This window comes from Xylocopa sonorina, chromosome 8, assembly GCF_050948175.1.
Source record: "Xylocopa sonorina isolate GNS202 chromosome 8, iyXylSono1_principal, whole genome shotgun sequence".
In the NCBI taxonomy this organism is placed as follows: Eukaryota; Metazoa; Arthropoda; class Insecta; order Hymenoptera; family Apidae; genus Xylocopa; species Xylocopa sonorina.
In genome coordinates, this window is record NC_135200.1 from 7,261,902 (window position 1) to 7,277,996 (window position 16,095).

The 16,095-nt window shown below is 45.8% G+C and overlaps 1 long non-coding RNA gene across 1 annotated transcript in view; it reads right to left on the reverse strand.

Annotated features, from left to right (window-relative positions):
• LOC143426188 (uncharacterized) overlaps positions 1 to 16,095 on the reverse strand; it is an 89,265-nt gene that overhangs the window by 47,005 nt on the left and 26,165 nt on the right. Inside the window, exon 3 of the long non-coding RNA XR_013102125.1 lies at positions 8,647 to 8,710. This is a non-coding gene — a long non-coding RNA (uncharacterized LOC143426188). The remainder of the gene's footprint in view (positions 1 to 8,646; positions 8,711 to 16,095) is intronic.

Below are 16,095 nucleotides of genomic sequence, written 5' to 3' on the forward strand. Positions count from 1 at the left end.
ATAATCCGCGTTACGAATGTGTCTCTTGGTGTTACGAAACGAACGATGATAAGAATTATTCATTAACTGGTTGGATTGCTCGTTGAATTAAAAGCGAACGCGACGGTTACGATGTTAGATGAATGGCAAAGAATCGTCGATGCATACTTCTCAATATTTCATATCGCGTTTTAACAAGATGACACGCGAAACTATCGCGAACATCGATTAAGAAACTAAAAATTCCAGGGATTTCCGGTACACGGTTCACCAACGATCGCGTCTCAAACTATCGCAAATACCCCAGGATCCTCTGTTAAAAGTAATAAAAGGATCGATATCTCCTTTTACAACCTCGAGCCCCTAAAAATACCACCCCATTCCTTGGTTCGTTACATCCGTTAATACACCCTGCGCCAAAAGATCTCAAAGTGGAGAACCGAAATACCGCTTAGAAAAACAAAAGGGGAAAGGAAAAAAGCAGAAAGGGGCAGATAGAAAATAATAGACGACGCTCGCTCAGACATTCATGGATTGAAAGCGTTCGAAGAAAGCTCGCCAGTCATAAATTACCGTCACGCATCCCTCAGCCACGGGCGCTCGACCCGTCTCGAGGTGAACGGCGGCGTTGGTAGACCAGAAAAGAGGAGACAATCGAGGCGAAAGGATTTCCAGGCGGGGGCCCGGGCTCCTCCTCGTACCTGCCGAACCAGATAGTGCCAAAGGTGGTCGTAATAAATATATTTACGCCGACGTCGTCGCCGTAATACCGCAACTCCGCTCGGCCCACGTGGCCGCCCACGCGGGGGGGCCTCGACCGGAAGTTTATTACCCGATTATCCGGCCAGTAACTCATTTTACGCGCGGTGCCATAAAGACACGACCACGGACCAGCGACCGAATCCTGTCTGCGACCCGTGTCATTTCCGCTTTTCCTTTTCTGTAAATATTACCCATCCAGGGGATGTCTGGTAGGCTGAGAGCAGCTCGAGAATAATTTGGGGTGTTGGTACCCGAGGGAGCCACGAGGGACCAGCGGTACGATCATGCACGTATCCCGTTCATCGTTCTAGTGGTCCTTGTGAATGGAAAATTTCTGTGGTGTCTTAGAGCGAAACATTTGTTCGCGTGGCGAGTTATCCTGTGGGCAACTTGGGCGAATGCGCAGAGGATACCAAAGAAAATGGGGTCTCGAATGCAAGATCCAAGATCGAGATTCTACGTTTTTCTCATAATAAGATTTAAGCTTCTAGCGTTCGAGGCTGCAAGATGGCTGTAACGTTTGATCTTTTTCCAACGTAAAATAGAAATGCGGTTCTAGCGAATTTATTATCGTTCTTTCGAAAAGTCGAATAGCAACGTGAGTGCGTCAGTTTTTCGCGTGTTACTGAAAAACGATCGCAAGCATCGATAGAAGAGAGACGTCATCCCACTAACAGCATTCAAGCCGATATTTAGTTGTCGCATGAATACTCAACTGAATATTGCAATTTGAATACAATGCTGGCTAAGTGCCGCGCTGTCATTTACAAATGCGATTATTAGGCAGACCGTCGTGTTAACACTTTAATCGTTACGTCACCGACGTGATCCTTACAGATGTCATCTATTAATTCTAGCGAGGTATTCAATACAATTCTATTCAAATTTCACCGTTCGAGCCGAAGACGCCGCAAAAAAGCTGCCAATTAATTTCCATTAATCGCAACTTGATGCAAATATCTCGCGATAAACCTGCAGTCTTTAGCAACAACCACTTTAGTCTACTCGTATAATCCATTTAAAATATTCAAATCAATACCTCTTCTTGGATCGAACTCATCCTACATCATAAGATTCCTTCACAGGTATTCAATCATGAGTAACATAAAACAGAATATCTACGTAACTACACGTAACTGGCCTACTTAACCCATTGCCACAAACGATGGCTATAGCAGTCTTGCATACTTTCATTAAGAAAAAATGAAACATTATTATACGTAAGTGTACGAGTTCACTTTAATAATCAAACAACGGCTCTTCTTATAATTTCCACTGTCAAACATATAACTGACTTTCAATTCCCCATTGCAGTAACAATTAAAAAAAAAAGCACTGCGTTTCCGGGCACGATTCTAAGGGTTCATCGAAGCAACTGGTAAAAAATCGTCGCCATTAGAGGAAATTACAAGTTGATAGGGTTGCTGTCCATCAGAGGTTTAAAAATACCCCGCATATTTGGTTGCTCGTCGTCACGATCGTTAACACTACCACTGTCATCGTGCATGGTAGTTGTAACACGTGAGGGAATATAGGTGAATCCTACCTCGGTGGCAATGGCTCCCGAGGGAGCTGGCATGTGTGCACGCTCGCAACCAGCGAAACACGAAATTACGAGTATCGCGGTGAACGTCACTGGAAGGAGTCCAGCATAAATTCTTACCTCTCGTTTATTGGGGGATGAACTTATTTGACGAGTAACAGCGTTACGTAAATATATACGGAGGACTGTTCTATGGAAGTTAAAAAGTTCGCTTTCAAATATTTTCGATAGACGTTGTAGAGATGTCGACTTTTTTTAGCTTTGAACAATGACAGTAAACGCTCGAAGATTTATGTTCTCCGAGAAGGGTCCTCCTCTGCCAAGGTACCAAGTACAATGCAATAAAGTAATTTACGTCTTCACAGCAGAACTGCGGTGAAATCATTGACTGAAGAAGATCGGCTTCTTCCAGTCGTAAATCGATAAACGCGCTGTCCGACGCAATTAATGGGCCGAGTTCTTAAAGGGTCCAAAAGAACGAGCTGACTACCGGCGACCCAACAGCAATAAAATCATTCGAGACATTGAAACCAAACGCGATCGTGTCGTTTCTAGAACCAACATTGACAAGCTTCTATCTTTACTTCCGGCAATTATTCGTATTAAATAAACAAACCTGCATGCTATTAATCATTTTCAAATTTGACACGCGATACTTCTAGAACGTTCGATCATTTATATTTGCACAAAAAAAAAGAAAAAATGGAGACTCTCTCAATATTTTTCAGCGCATAAAGGCACTCCCTCACGTACCACAGTTACATTAATACGTGAATACCATATTACATTCAACTTCGATACCTCTTAATCAGTGTACGTACCATAAAAATATATACCTACACGTATTCTATTAACCACGACAGATGCAGTTCCACTTATTTTCTTTCAACTTCGATCAACCGAATCGTCAGCCTCGACGAAGCTGAAAAATAGTCGAGAAACTTCTTCCCGCTAAAATGAACCATAACAAACTTCCGTCCGCGATAATCCCGCAACGAAACTGAAATAATGGCATTAATGGTATCGTTCGAACCAGGCGTTGCCTCGTAATCAGCATTTTCCACCGTGGTCGCGCGTATCGCCTACGATCGCGTCTACCCAATGCGTAGCACGAACCCGGCCCCGTACTCCGCGAGGTGATTAGGCTTTACACGCGAGCGAGCTGTAATCCAGGGACGAGCATGCGGTGAGTTCGTAAGCCTGGGAGGAAAAGGGCGAAACACCGCCGCCGTCGTTGCCGCTGGGAGAAAAGATGATTCGAGCGGGACGTAAATTGAACGGTAGCGGCTACCTGTGCCACTGGCCGGAACGGAAGCAATCAATAAGGCGGCTTAAATTACGGGAGAATCGTCGCCGACGTCGAAACGGGGGTTGAAGGGGGAGTCGGCGGGCCGCGGGGCGAGCGAGGCGAAGCGCTAATAACCCAGATGCAAATTGATAGCGCTCATTATCATAGCAACAACGAGCGTACACGGGCTCGTAAATGCCCGCGCCGCGAGAGGGGCCGCGAGATTTATTTCCCTCGTTTAAATTCCCCCCCGCTGCCCGTCGAAACGGGACGGGAAAACTCGCCGCGAACGCCGGAACTCTCGTTGATCCGCGAGCAAACTTCGAGGGTCTCCGTGATTCCTTGCCCCTTTGCCTTTCTCGATTGATTTCGTTTGATATTAATCTTTGTAAATTGAATATTATCGCGAGTATCTTTAATTTAATCAGGCGTTCCGCGTGGTTGCCAGGCGAAGGGTTGTGTCGTGAAGGAGAGCTTTAAATTCCTACGATGCGAGAGGGTGACCACCGTTTTTCCAATCATCGCTGCCGCATGCTTCGTTTCGTTTTTTACTTTTACCGTTTTTACTAGTGCGCTTACGTGCGAGCAGATATCTCTGTTTATAAAAAACGAAAACGTTCGCGCACGGTAGATATATTTATCAGGCTGATAAATCCATGAAAATGGCCGAGAATGATATTCTCGTTTCCAATTGCACGGCAGGTTTCGCGATCGGTTGTCTAACTCGAATCATAAATTACGTTCAATGGTGTTCTCGTTCGGAACCAGAGGTACTTTATTTATGACATTCAGCCCGAGTTCATTAGCGATACAGCTAGGCGGATCTCAATCGTACGCTCCTTCAACGCTGATTAAGATCTTTATTCCTGCGACTCTATTATTTGCTCCGGTGCTGCATCGAATCAACCGCGTGTTTGCTCAGCTGCGAACAATGCTACACCGTGAAATTTACCGTTCCAATTGATTTATGACAGATACTATTTGCACATTACTGCTCCACGTGTTGCGCAATCCAGGTATTTCCAATTAAAAGTCCCTGTTTCGCTAGAAATCATTTCCTTTACGCAAAACAATGGCAACGCATAATATGTATTATACGATGTCTTATGATTTCGGAATAAATTATCAATTCCCCTCGACACAGTTCGAAGCGGACTCGTAGCACGATCTTGCATTACTCTATCTAATTACAGTTAAATCGGCACACTATCGAGTGCGCTTGCATTCCTTAAATTAAGAGATCTTTACGCGTGTCTAATCATCGACGCGTACCCTTAAATCTCTGCTTAATTGGAACGATAATAATTTAAGAGCAACTCGAATCACTTCGAGCCGACAGATACCAAAATTCCCTTTAGTCACGCGAAACGATCGCGATTAGTTGAAATGAATATTTCAGTGGAAGAAAAAGGAACAGTCGAGTGTAAAAATTCCACGGCCAGTTCCGTTCGGGGCCTATCGATCGGTTTCACGAGGAACGGTAGAAATATCGCGGCGTCTGGGCGGACGTCGGCGTCCCGACGAGGTGTCACCTGTTGAATCCGCTCCGCGTGTTTCCCTGGAAATTGCATGTTGCCACGATGGAAAGAGCGGGTAAAATCGAGAGGGAAATCGATAGCCCGACAGCAATCATCGTCAGCTTCTACGTAACAGACGTAAACGTCTACTCGCCTCTTAACGGTAATCGTATCCATTATAAAACAACTCGCAAAGCAACAATTGTATTACGAGATAATTTGTAATGTAATCGTTTTCTTATACGTACAGAAATTTGCATATCTTCCAGGAAGAATGACGATAGTAATTTTTAAATGCGAACGAAGTTGGAATCCTACGAAGGAATTAAATAACTCCACTACTGTTCGATGAAAGAGATTAGATCTTTTCTATAAACTGTTCGAAAGGGAAGTCAACAGAGGAAGATGCGAAAAGTATCGCCTAAAAGATGACGTCAAGTAGAAAGGAACGGTTAATTAAAGACAGTGGAAACCACGATTTTCGTTCACGTTGACTGAGAGACTCGCTCGTCGATTGGAGTTTCTATTCGGATCGAGAGGGATACGTGAACGCGAATGAAGTACGGATCGACGGCTAGCAACAAGTAGAGATCGATCGGTGAACGAGAATAACGCGAGCGACACGGGGTGCGGTGAACTGTACGGTTAATAATTCGTATCGGTTGTTAATTGAAATTACCAGGTAATGGATTATTAGCAGGTTGTTCGCGGGGACGGGCGGGGAAAATTTGATTAAATGCAACGAAACTTGGCCCGGGAGGGGAACGTTCGTTTAACGAGCTGCGCTCCAATTTGCCGATACCGCCGCCAGTTCAGCGCGTATGGAACCGTTCGCTTTCTTTGGTTAAATTAAGAGCGTATCGGAACTGTAAATATTCAGGGAATGGGTTTATCGCGTGCGTTGCTCTAATGGAGCATGTGGCTTCGCTTCGATGGATTTAAACTCGAATCGCCGAATGAAAGTGGACGTTCGGTATATTCGTTCGACATCATTTGCTCCCTAATATCTAACTTCGTGAAACGTGCCCATCAACGAGAAATCCGAAGACATACCCGAACAACAGAAATAACATACAGATCAACTTTCATTCGTTCCACGCGATACGAAAAATCGCATTCTCGGAGCAACAAGGTACAAACGCGCACGTGCGCAAACTAAAATCGTACAAATACGAAAACCAGGATACAGTTCAGCGAGTATACAAAACTAGAGGAGCTGTCGCGATTTTCGCACCGCGTTATAAGAGTACCGCGTTACGGGAGCACCTCGAGTGCACCTCGCCCTCGAAACAGGACTAGCGAAACTCGGCGGGAGAGAGGAAGAGAGCAACGTGAAAGGAAAGAACCACGCGAGAGAGTATTTACGCGTGCACGCGTGTGCCCCGACATGTATACGCACGACTCAGGCACGCACGATCCTCGGCTACGCGTTCAAACGCTACGCTTCCTCCCCTCCGGTGCGCCGTCAGCGCTACCCAGCCCTCCCCCACCCACAGCAGCCGCGTTCACCGGCAACTTCCCCCCTCCGCGCGCGCGACGCCGCCGCCGCCGTCGCCGCCGCCGCCACCGCCGCCGCCTCCCCCACGACCGCCGACGATCGCCCCCCTCTTGTCTCCGCCTCCTCAGCTCTCTCGTCTGGCTCGACGGCTCCCGAAGCCAGCGGACAATTTATGCCCAATTACACCCTAATTACGGTAATGGCACGACTCCGGTACAGATGGTGCACGGAGTTAAGTAACTGTCACGGGCCACGGGAGCACGGCCTAGCCTCTCTGCGATCGGCCGTTGCGCGGTGCCTAACCGCGCCGCGACGCTCCTACGATCAACGGTTCGGCTCGTGTCCATTGGTAACGCGCGTGCTACGTTCTCAGACACTCGAATATTTTCTAAGAAGTTACAATGGAACGTACATTTCTCTGGAGATCGTTAGTTATCGGTTGAATTGGAGTTTTATGTTGATTACTCGAAAGAACTACCCCTTGTCCGATACTGTGACCGATCGACGATCTATTTGGATAAATTTATTTCTCTGGTAAATGTCTTCTTGTATGGAGAGAAGGATATGTATCGCTGTGGTTATTTCGAAAATAATAGAGTACGAAGAGTAGTTGAGGGAAGATTCGAAATTTGTATTGACTGGTTAACCTGTTCCCACTGCACCCTCTAAGTTACTTGCAAAGCTGTAGAACGTGTACACGGAAGAATCGAAGAGGCGTGATATTAGAAGACTTTTAAAATTCAATCTGTGAGAATAGCGAAGCTACGAGAGACTAAAAAATCAAGTCGAAGGTCTCCTTTAAACTTCCTTGGCGGATATAAAGGAACTTCTCGCGCGGCTCATCGTCGAGTTGCGTCGAGTTCGAGACGCGAAGGACCTCCGATCAGTCAGTTGGTTCTGACTGAACCGAGGCGAAAATTAGTGGAGCCTCCGTGCCCGTAGGAAATTGCCGAACAACTTTCCACGTTATCGCGTTCCCAGCCGGCGATAAGGGACGCGGCGTACGCGCGATCCCCATTATCGAATTCCTGTTCGTCGTCGACGAGGCCCGGTGCTCGCCTTCTGCGCGTTTAATAAATGGTTCTATTTCAGGGAAACGGCCGCCTAATCGAGGCGAACGGACGAGGACGGGAAAACGGGCAAGTAGGTAGTGGACGCGTCGGCGTGGCATGTGGGAAGCACGTGCCACGCGAGGCTCACCTTCGAATTCGAGGCTTCGTCCTGTCTCGTTCCTCGGGCGTCGTTAAAGTCAGTTGGTCCTCGGGACGCGGCCAAACTGAGCCTAACTCCGTGGTCATGCGACATCCTGCGACTTTCCGTAACTGAAAGTCATCCACCCGTGTCGCTTTTTCTGTTCTCATCCGACTTTTGCTACCAAAAGGATCATTTTTTAAGATCGATCGTATTTGGATTCTATGGTAAAGAATATCTTTTTTTGTCGAGAGCTTCCGTTTCTCGTGTACCGTGTACCTCTTCGACATGAAGCTTCTTTGGATGAAAATACCTTTTAACGTTTGTCGTTCAGTTACTTAAGCTGTCAGAATTGACAAAGTTTGGCAGACACGCTCGAATAAAACGTTACTCTTCGCGAATGTCGATATGAGAAGAAACTAAAGTTAGACAGCAGAGAAATATCCGTGTTTCCAGGTCTTCGTAGAAATGAAACGACGCTCGGAATAGTTCGAATTTTTCGAGCACTGATACTTTCCAAAAATTGAGTCATTACGATCGTCGAGCGCTCGATTTATTTTTGTGGTAACCAGGTTCTGGAGCGATGAGAGAAGATCAAATTCTACGGAAATCAGTGTCGAAACGAACGAGGGGTCGTAACGGCAACCAACGCCAGTATTCGCCCTTCGACACTCGTCGATATTTAATGAGACAATCGAGATAAGGGGAATCGTAGCAGGCTGATGGAAAATTCAGTTCACCGCTGTATATGTTGCAGAGATTTTCGTTCGTTGTGAGAAATTTGCAGATAGTTGCTCGTGCGAATGAATTATTTTAAGATACAATAACGACGAAGAATACTAGGAGCTTTTCCAGCAGTAGAACTTACCTCATGTTTATGCGTCTGGTGTCCTCGTTACAGGTATAACCGACGAGACGGAGTAATTTCAATTCTGAAACAGAAGATCAGAGGAATCTGTAATATACGAAACAGTCCAGAGATTGTATCTACTAAACAACTAATAATATGTGTCTCAGCGACTTCAAACGTCATTAACATTTACAGTTTCCCACAATAGAAATCCATTTCGATCTCTGCTAAAAAAAAAACTGCGACAGACGTCGAAACAGAAGGAAGTCGCAAAGATTCCAAACGCAAACGTCTCTTCTTCTTTCGTTTTATACCAAGATCTTACATTTAATAGAAGTAGCCACTCCAGACTAAGATTTTGAAAAGCAATAATAATAATTATCGCAATTCTCTAATTTAATATCCTTCTATCGCGCGATTCGAAGAATGAAAAGCACGAAATCTGTCGCAAAAGATGAAGGACCGATAGCGGAAGGGATTCTGGCGGGCAGCGTTCCAACCGGTTGCTCGTCGAAGAAAACGCGGAACCGTGAAAACAAGTCCCATGGGGGAGCAGCGGCAGTCGTTATCGAGCCGCGTTATACGCCGAATTAAAGGGGTATGGTAAAATACCATGGGGTCGCGGTCGAAGCCACGCCTCGTTCTCTGCTGGCTCTTTCCCTCTCTGTGTCTCTTCTGACCCAAACGAGAACAAAAAACAAAAATACACGCGCGCACACGGAACTCGAAACCATTTGTTTTCGGCGCCGTGACTCTTCGAAACTTCCACAACACACCGGTAACGGTGTAGTGTCCATCTTGCGTGAGTTACGAACAAACTGAGAGCTATAAAATGTAGCACGTAATGAATTTAAGTATAGTTGATTAAGGCACGAGGAAAATTATAATTAATTTGCTTGTGAATGCTATTTTATATGCCATTAATGCATTCACAGCCGGTGATTGCGACGCAAGGCTCTTAATTAGACGTCGTTGATCATTTTCGAATGTTTTTAATTAAATAGCGAAGAGTTCTGCTAACGAGAATAAACATAAAAAAATATTCATTTATCTTGTATTATCATGCCTCTAAATTTGTTGAAATTGACCAATTGCGAGGTGGTACACCAAAGTTATCCAATGCTCGTGTTACGTATTATCTCAAGGATGAGACACACGTGTCTTCGATTAATGAAAGCTTACACGCAGCGTATATTAAGAATTATTATCATTGTAGCTTTGTTACATTTGCGCAACGATTACTTGAAATACGTAGCTCCATTTTAAAAATAATTTCACGTAACGAAACCGAGAGACGTCAGGTAAAAAACGAAGCAGAGTTAAAAATTGACTAATTGCGAAGAGTCATACTTATAAATAGTGGAGGGATGCGAACTTGAAAACGTCCAGAATGAGATAATCTGGATGACACACGCAACGATGATCGTAGAAGTAGCCACACGTCATTGCTTAAAATAAAAACGTGCGCGATCGATTTCGAGGATTAAAAGTAACGCGAATGTTTAAACGAATCAGCGATGAGAAACGTGTAAAACGAGTTTGGTAATAATGCCTGCGCGGTATGATCCGATAATCGTACGAGTTCTGCGAAATACCCAACCTTTGTCACGAGAAACGAGTTAATTTGTTATGCGGGATCAAAGGATTACCTACGCTCATACTTTCGCCCGTTTCATTATCAATTTTAGCAGCTGTGCCTGGCTGCGGTTTCAAATTAAACCCTTCTTCATATTCACTGTCTTCAGGTGTATTACAACAGTCTCTGGACTATGCAATTACGAATTGTTGCATCGACTTGCAACTTTACGCTTTAATAATTTGCTATGAAGTAATTCCAGGGAATGGTTCTTCGTTACATAATTACAGATTCTTGGGAAACAGTGGTTTCTAGGTACAACATATCAAATTCGCCATTTTGGAGCCAAGGCAACTAACTGAAAGGAAGGTTTACAAGTACGATTTTAGGTGAATTCGTACACATCTTCTGTGCAGCTCGAACAACGATGCACAACTCAGTATTTAATTTTCATTCGAACGTCACAATACGCCGTGTAACTATAAAAGAAAAAGTGGCGGAGAAACATGGAAGCACACGCAAACAACGTGGACGATAACTATGGTCCAGCATTCTTCTACAGTAAGTTTCATTTTGTCGCCAAGTAAGCAGCACGCTCCAACACCTCTACAACCAATAATTACACATTTTCTCCGTTCGTTCTGAAACCTATCTGCTCGATTTATCGATCGACGTCTTCGCGATCAGAAGTGAACGGTACTCGATCGATTCGCGGGGGGGAGAAAGAAAAAATCAATTAGACGGGTAGCAAGAGCAAACGGAGAAAGCCGAAACCGCCGAGCCGGTCGGCAATTTACACGTCCGTTCCTTTTTCGAACGAACAAGGCAGGGGGGGGGGGGCACGCTCGTACCCGCGCGATATAATCGATAGCCGCGAAGAGGCCGGCCGATTAAACACCACGGAGCCGCGTCATTAAGATGATTGAGATACAACCGCGTGCGTCCACTCGGGGGCCCTTCATTAGACCGCGATGGAAATGGCAAAGGGAAGAAAAGGGGCGAAACGGTGGAAAGGACGGGGCGAGACCGCGGCCGCTAAACGCGGTTTCGTTTTCTTATTAATCAAAGCCCCCGTCCGCGGACCCTAACGATTGTAATTACGTAATTACGCGCCGCGATGCGAGATAATGCCACGGCTGCGAAACACGTTCTGCCTCCTCGTTATTCTCCTCGATATTCAACATCTTTGGCTCGTCCGAGTGCGCAAAAAATGAGATGTAAAAAAAAAGGGGGAAATGGAGGGAAGAGAGACGAGGTGGAGGAAGGGGAGGGACTCCTCTGCGAGAGCGGAGATTATTAGCTTCGCCGCGCGACGTATCAGCGACTCTTTGTTGGGCACAGATAAAAAGATGCCCCCGTAGTTTTTCCCGGCAATCGCGCGGCTGGCTCATCGCCAGAAATACTTTGGCCAGACTGGTTAGGTCGCACGGGTGAGAATCACTTCTTTAAATTTGTGGAAGGACAACCAAGTACCGGTACCAAGTGCGCTTTTTATCGGTTGATTGTTTGCGTGTCGAGTGGCCCTCGAATTTCTTGCTTCCGATTATTTTACTGCCGTTTAGTTATCTTTTCACATTACTTAACCGTTCCAGCGATATTAAGTTCAGCATAAGCTTTCCGTGGACCTGCAGACACTACTGACAATAGATACGATCCGTCAATTATACATTTTTTGTATTAGGTTTTGGTACTAATTATTCGAGAGACTAAACAGGATCGAAATCAGACGCTTGGAGCTCAAAATGGCGGCCGATATTTCGAAACAGCGAGCCATACAATATACCACTTGACAATAACTTGTACAAACATAAAGACATATTCAATTAGTTATCTTTAACTTGAGAAATCAGAACTCAATTTTATAATCGTCAGGTGATAAAAATTGCGTGACCATTCGACAATTCTTCGATCTTCGATCCGCCATTGAATCGGGCACTGCGAATCGTCGTCATTATCGTCATTCGGAATGGTAAAAAGGAAGCTGAGAAAGGTAATTCGACGCGCGTCGATGGGCTCCGGTCGTCTCGAAACGTTCCCTAAACTACCCCTTAAAAAATTCGTAACGACCAATAGAAATGTCCCATCGAAACGTGTCGCGGGCCCGGCTCGCGATTCAATTGCGCACGGTGGGTCGCGAGAACGCGATCTTCGGCTCGTTTCAGCTCGTTCCACCCCTCGATCGTCGAGGATCGAAAAAGCCAGTAGCGGCACCCGATTAATTCGCGTTTTATCCCGGCAATGATATTGCCCGGTGGCTGGGTCCTCATACGAACGGCGTTGTCCACGAGCGCGGGTACCCGATACGATTAAACCCGGCGACCTTCTTTTTTTCTTCTCCCCCTTAACGTCCCCGCGGTTAATATTAATTGGACAGCGCGTTTAACCAAGCGAGTAGTGGCACTCGCTCGCCTCGCGTTGCCTGGCCCAATGGCTAATGGATAAAGCAGACGAGTTATGCTAATAAGCGTGCAAAGGTTCGCCAGAACGCATGCGCTCCGCTCATGAATATTCATCGCGCTATCTGATTACGTCACTGATTGCCGGTATTCGAAAGTGTTTGCTCGCCAAAGTCCAGTACCAGCGGTATCGTGACGACCGATCATCCGCGGCCGATCCTCCTTTGTCCACGGCGAGACCGTGGAAACTTCTCGAGCCGATTCGACCTGGGAAAACCGACGGAAACTTCTGACACTGATGTTCGTCGATTTGTCGCGCTATGTATTTGGAGCTTTCCAAGGAAAGTTCAGTCGATCGAAGAGATCCTGCAACTTGCTTCGAAATTAACCCTTTGCGCTCGATGACTTTTTCGGTTGGGTCGCGCCGCAACTCGCGACGATTTCGCGCGTACATGAATTTGTATAAAAATTAACACTCGAACATGTTATATTTTAATATATTATCTGTGTTCACATTTTGAAAAACATAATTATTGGAGTTCCAGTTCTGTAGTTATGTACGATGTGTTGTTTTACATAAACACTTACCAAGACACTCTGAATTGCCGGGATCTTGCGGGTCCATCGCTGCTACTTCCGGATTCACTGTCTATTACTCGAATTTTTCTATTCCTCACACTCGATACTACATCACTATCACGGACAGATACGTTTCTGATCGATTCGAAATGAAATTCGCTTTAAAACTTGGAAACGAGTAGCGCAAAAGTTCGCGATACGTGTGCTTGCTACGATCGTCGAAGCTGTACTAACGCTGAATATGTATTCGACTCGAGAACTACAGTCATAGAGGACTTTTATCTTAATCCTCATTCTACGTCGCAATGTCACTTTCGAACCGAAAACAGAAACAGCCTGCAGGACCTTACCCTCGAACCGATGCTTCGCTTCTATGAACTGGTGATAACGAAATTCAGCATAAACAGAAACACTGTCGCATGTCGCTCGAGTTGCCATGCGAAACATCGCGGCGAAGACTCGCCGTTCGTGCGAAAAATGTTAACTAATATATCTAAACTGTTGTTCCAACAGTTTCGTTAGCTCGTAATAACAATGATCCACTTTTTTTCAGACGGTCGAAGTAGTTAAAAATTGATGTTTGGACACTCCTCGTAATTGGGAACTTTAGAAAGTTGTTTCGTCGTGGTAATGGTCTAAATTGAAGGCCCAATATTTGGAGTTCGCTTATGATGAAGGATAATACACGAAGACCGTTTAATTACGGCAATTATAGACGTTTAGGAAGAACCTTCGCCCAAACTTTCGACTTTTATATCGCACCAACCATGTTCCGTTGTTGATTATATCTTTTCGGCGAGTCTAGGTGGAGGATTCATTTTTAGGAGCGTCCGCGCACGTTTGAGTGAAGAGTTGTACTATAACGGTACTCGATAGTCACGCAAGAAATCGCAGGATGCTAGTCAGTTATAGAAACTCGTATACGAAGAGCTTGAAACGATGAACTCGACTTGGAGAAATTAATAAAGGAAACCAAAAAATCATAGAAACGAGCAACATCAAAGAACCCCCTAACAAGCCCTCGCTGACTCGATGTCCTTCCGAAAGATTCTTAAAAATTCCCTGATCCGCTTTCCCCGCGTCTCGCTAAATACGCGGAACCGAGTAGAACAAGTCTGAAGCGAAAAAATCAGACGAATTCGATCGATCTGGGCGTGAAAGTGGCTCCCGCCGTGGCAGAGACGCGTGGTCGTCGAAAATCGCGGGACCGCCGGGTAAACGATCGTCTCTCCGTTGGCAGGGTGCGAAAATAGAAAATCCGATTGGCCGGTGCGAAAGAGAGCGGAACAAAAGCTTCATGCAGAATTCAGTGTCGGCCGCTCCTCTATAATCGGAGCGGAGTATCGATCGGTTACCAGCAGATACACCTGCTCGTGTGCAAGGCTTTCCCTGCGCCTCGTCGTTGCCTCCTCTCTCTTTCTCGCTCCCTCTTGGGTACTCTGACGATTCTCCTCTTCATCCCTCCCTTTGTTCATCCCTCTCGCTCCTGTCAGCTTGCTGGGCTCTCTGTCCGTCTGTGCTCGCGTGTCTTTCTCGTTCTCTATCTCTCTCTCCCTCTGGCTCGTTCAAATTCCCCTCTTCATCCCTCCCTATGTTCATCCCTCTCGCACTCGTCACGTTCCTTGCTTCTCTGTCCATCTGTTCCCGCGCGTCTCTCATCACTCCTCCCTTTCTCACTCTCTCTCTCTCTCTCTCTCTCTCTCTCTCTCTCTCTCTCTCTCTCTCTCTCTTATCCTCTCGCCCTTTCTCTCTCGCTCCCTATTCAGGAATTTCACCCAGGGCTACCTTGTTAATCTCGAGCGCCGACATCGCCATCTTTACGGCGCCAGCCGGCGAGATCGTGGTCGATAGCGGGAAACCCGCGATAATGCACTATCATCGACAACACCTCGTCTATGCTCGATGATTAGAGTCCGTGGAAAGGTTTCACGGGCCCCGGCTGATAAGCTTTCGGGGGGTTTCACCGAGGAATTCGATGGTATTTCGCGAAAGGATCATCTCGAATGGTGGTTTACGAAGCGTCTCTGATCTGCCAGGAGAGCTATCGCGCGATGGACAAGGAAGCAATGAATGTTTGGAGGAAAGTTCGAGAGAATCGAAACGATTCGTCAATCGTACACTACAGATTTATGTGTTTCGTAAGAAGAATTTGCAGGTATTTTACGAAAGAACGATCTTGAATGGTGTTTTCCGCCTTGGCTGATCGCGAGATACGTTCGAATCGCAGGTAGAAGGCTTTACCGGATGTTTAGATCCACGTAACGAAAGTTACATTTGAATATTGTGATTTCTAGCGAATGTCGAACGTTTCAAAGTTATCCAAATATCGGGCAAAGTGTTCGCGTCTACCTACTCGCAGCGAGTTTATTTAACGAACGAGGATAATTTGGTTCTACCACAAAAGACAGCGTTATTCTAGGAACGGCTAACGTCGAACGCGTAGACCGGCTTAATGGAAGTTTAAAACTCCGTGTTTCGCTTCTACCAGCGATCCCATTAATTTCTGAACCGTGGGTCGATGGTTCTCGTAGCGCGATACGTGTCACAATTATCGAACGAAATCGCGGAAAAAGATGACTGAAAACGGGATCTGGTAACTCTTAACGCGGGATTAAAAAGCGGCGAGAAAGCGACAATCGTCGCAAGCGGTCTATCCGGTTGTTAGATCGAGATTTGAAGCCTGATGTTTCGATTACACTTAATTTGAATATTAATTAGTCAACGAGGACGGTGCAAGTTTGTTTTATTGGTTTAATTAGCGACACGTATACGGATATGAATATAATTAGCCACTTTTTCCGCGTGGCCACGTCATTAAACCCTGAACGAACCAGTGACACCTGTTTCCAGCGAGATAACGAGACAAAATTCTACAAACTACACGTCGAGGAGGAAGTAATATCCGCATAGCACTGG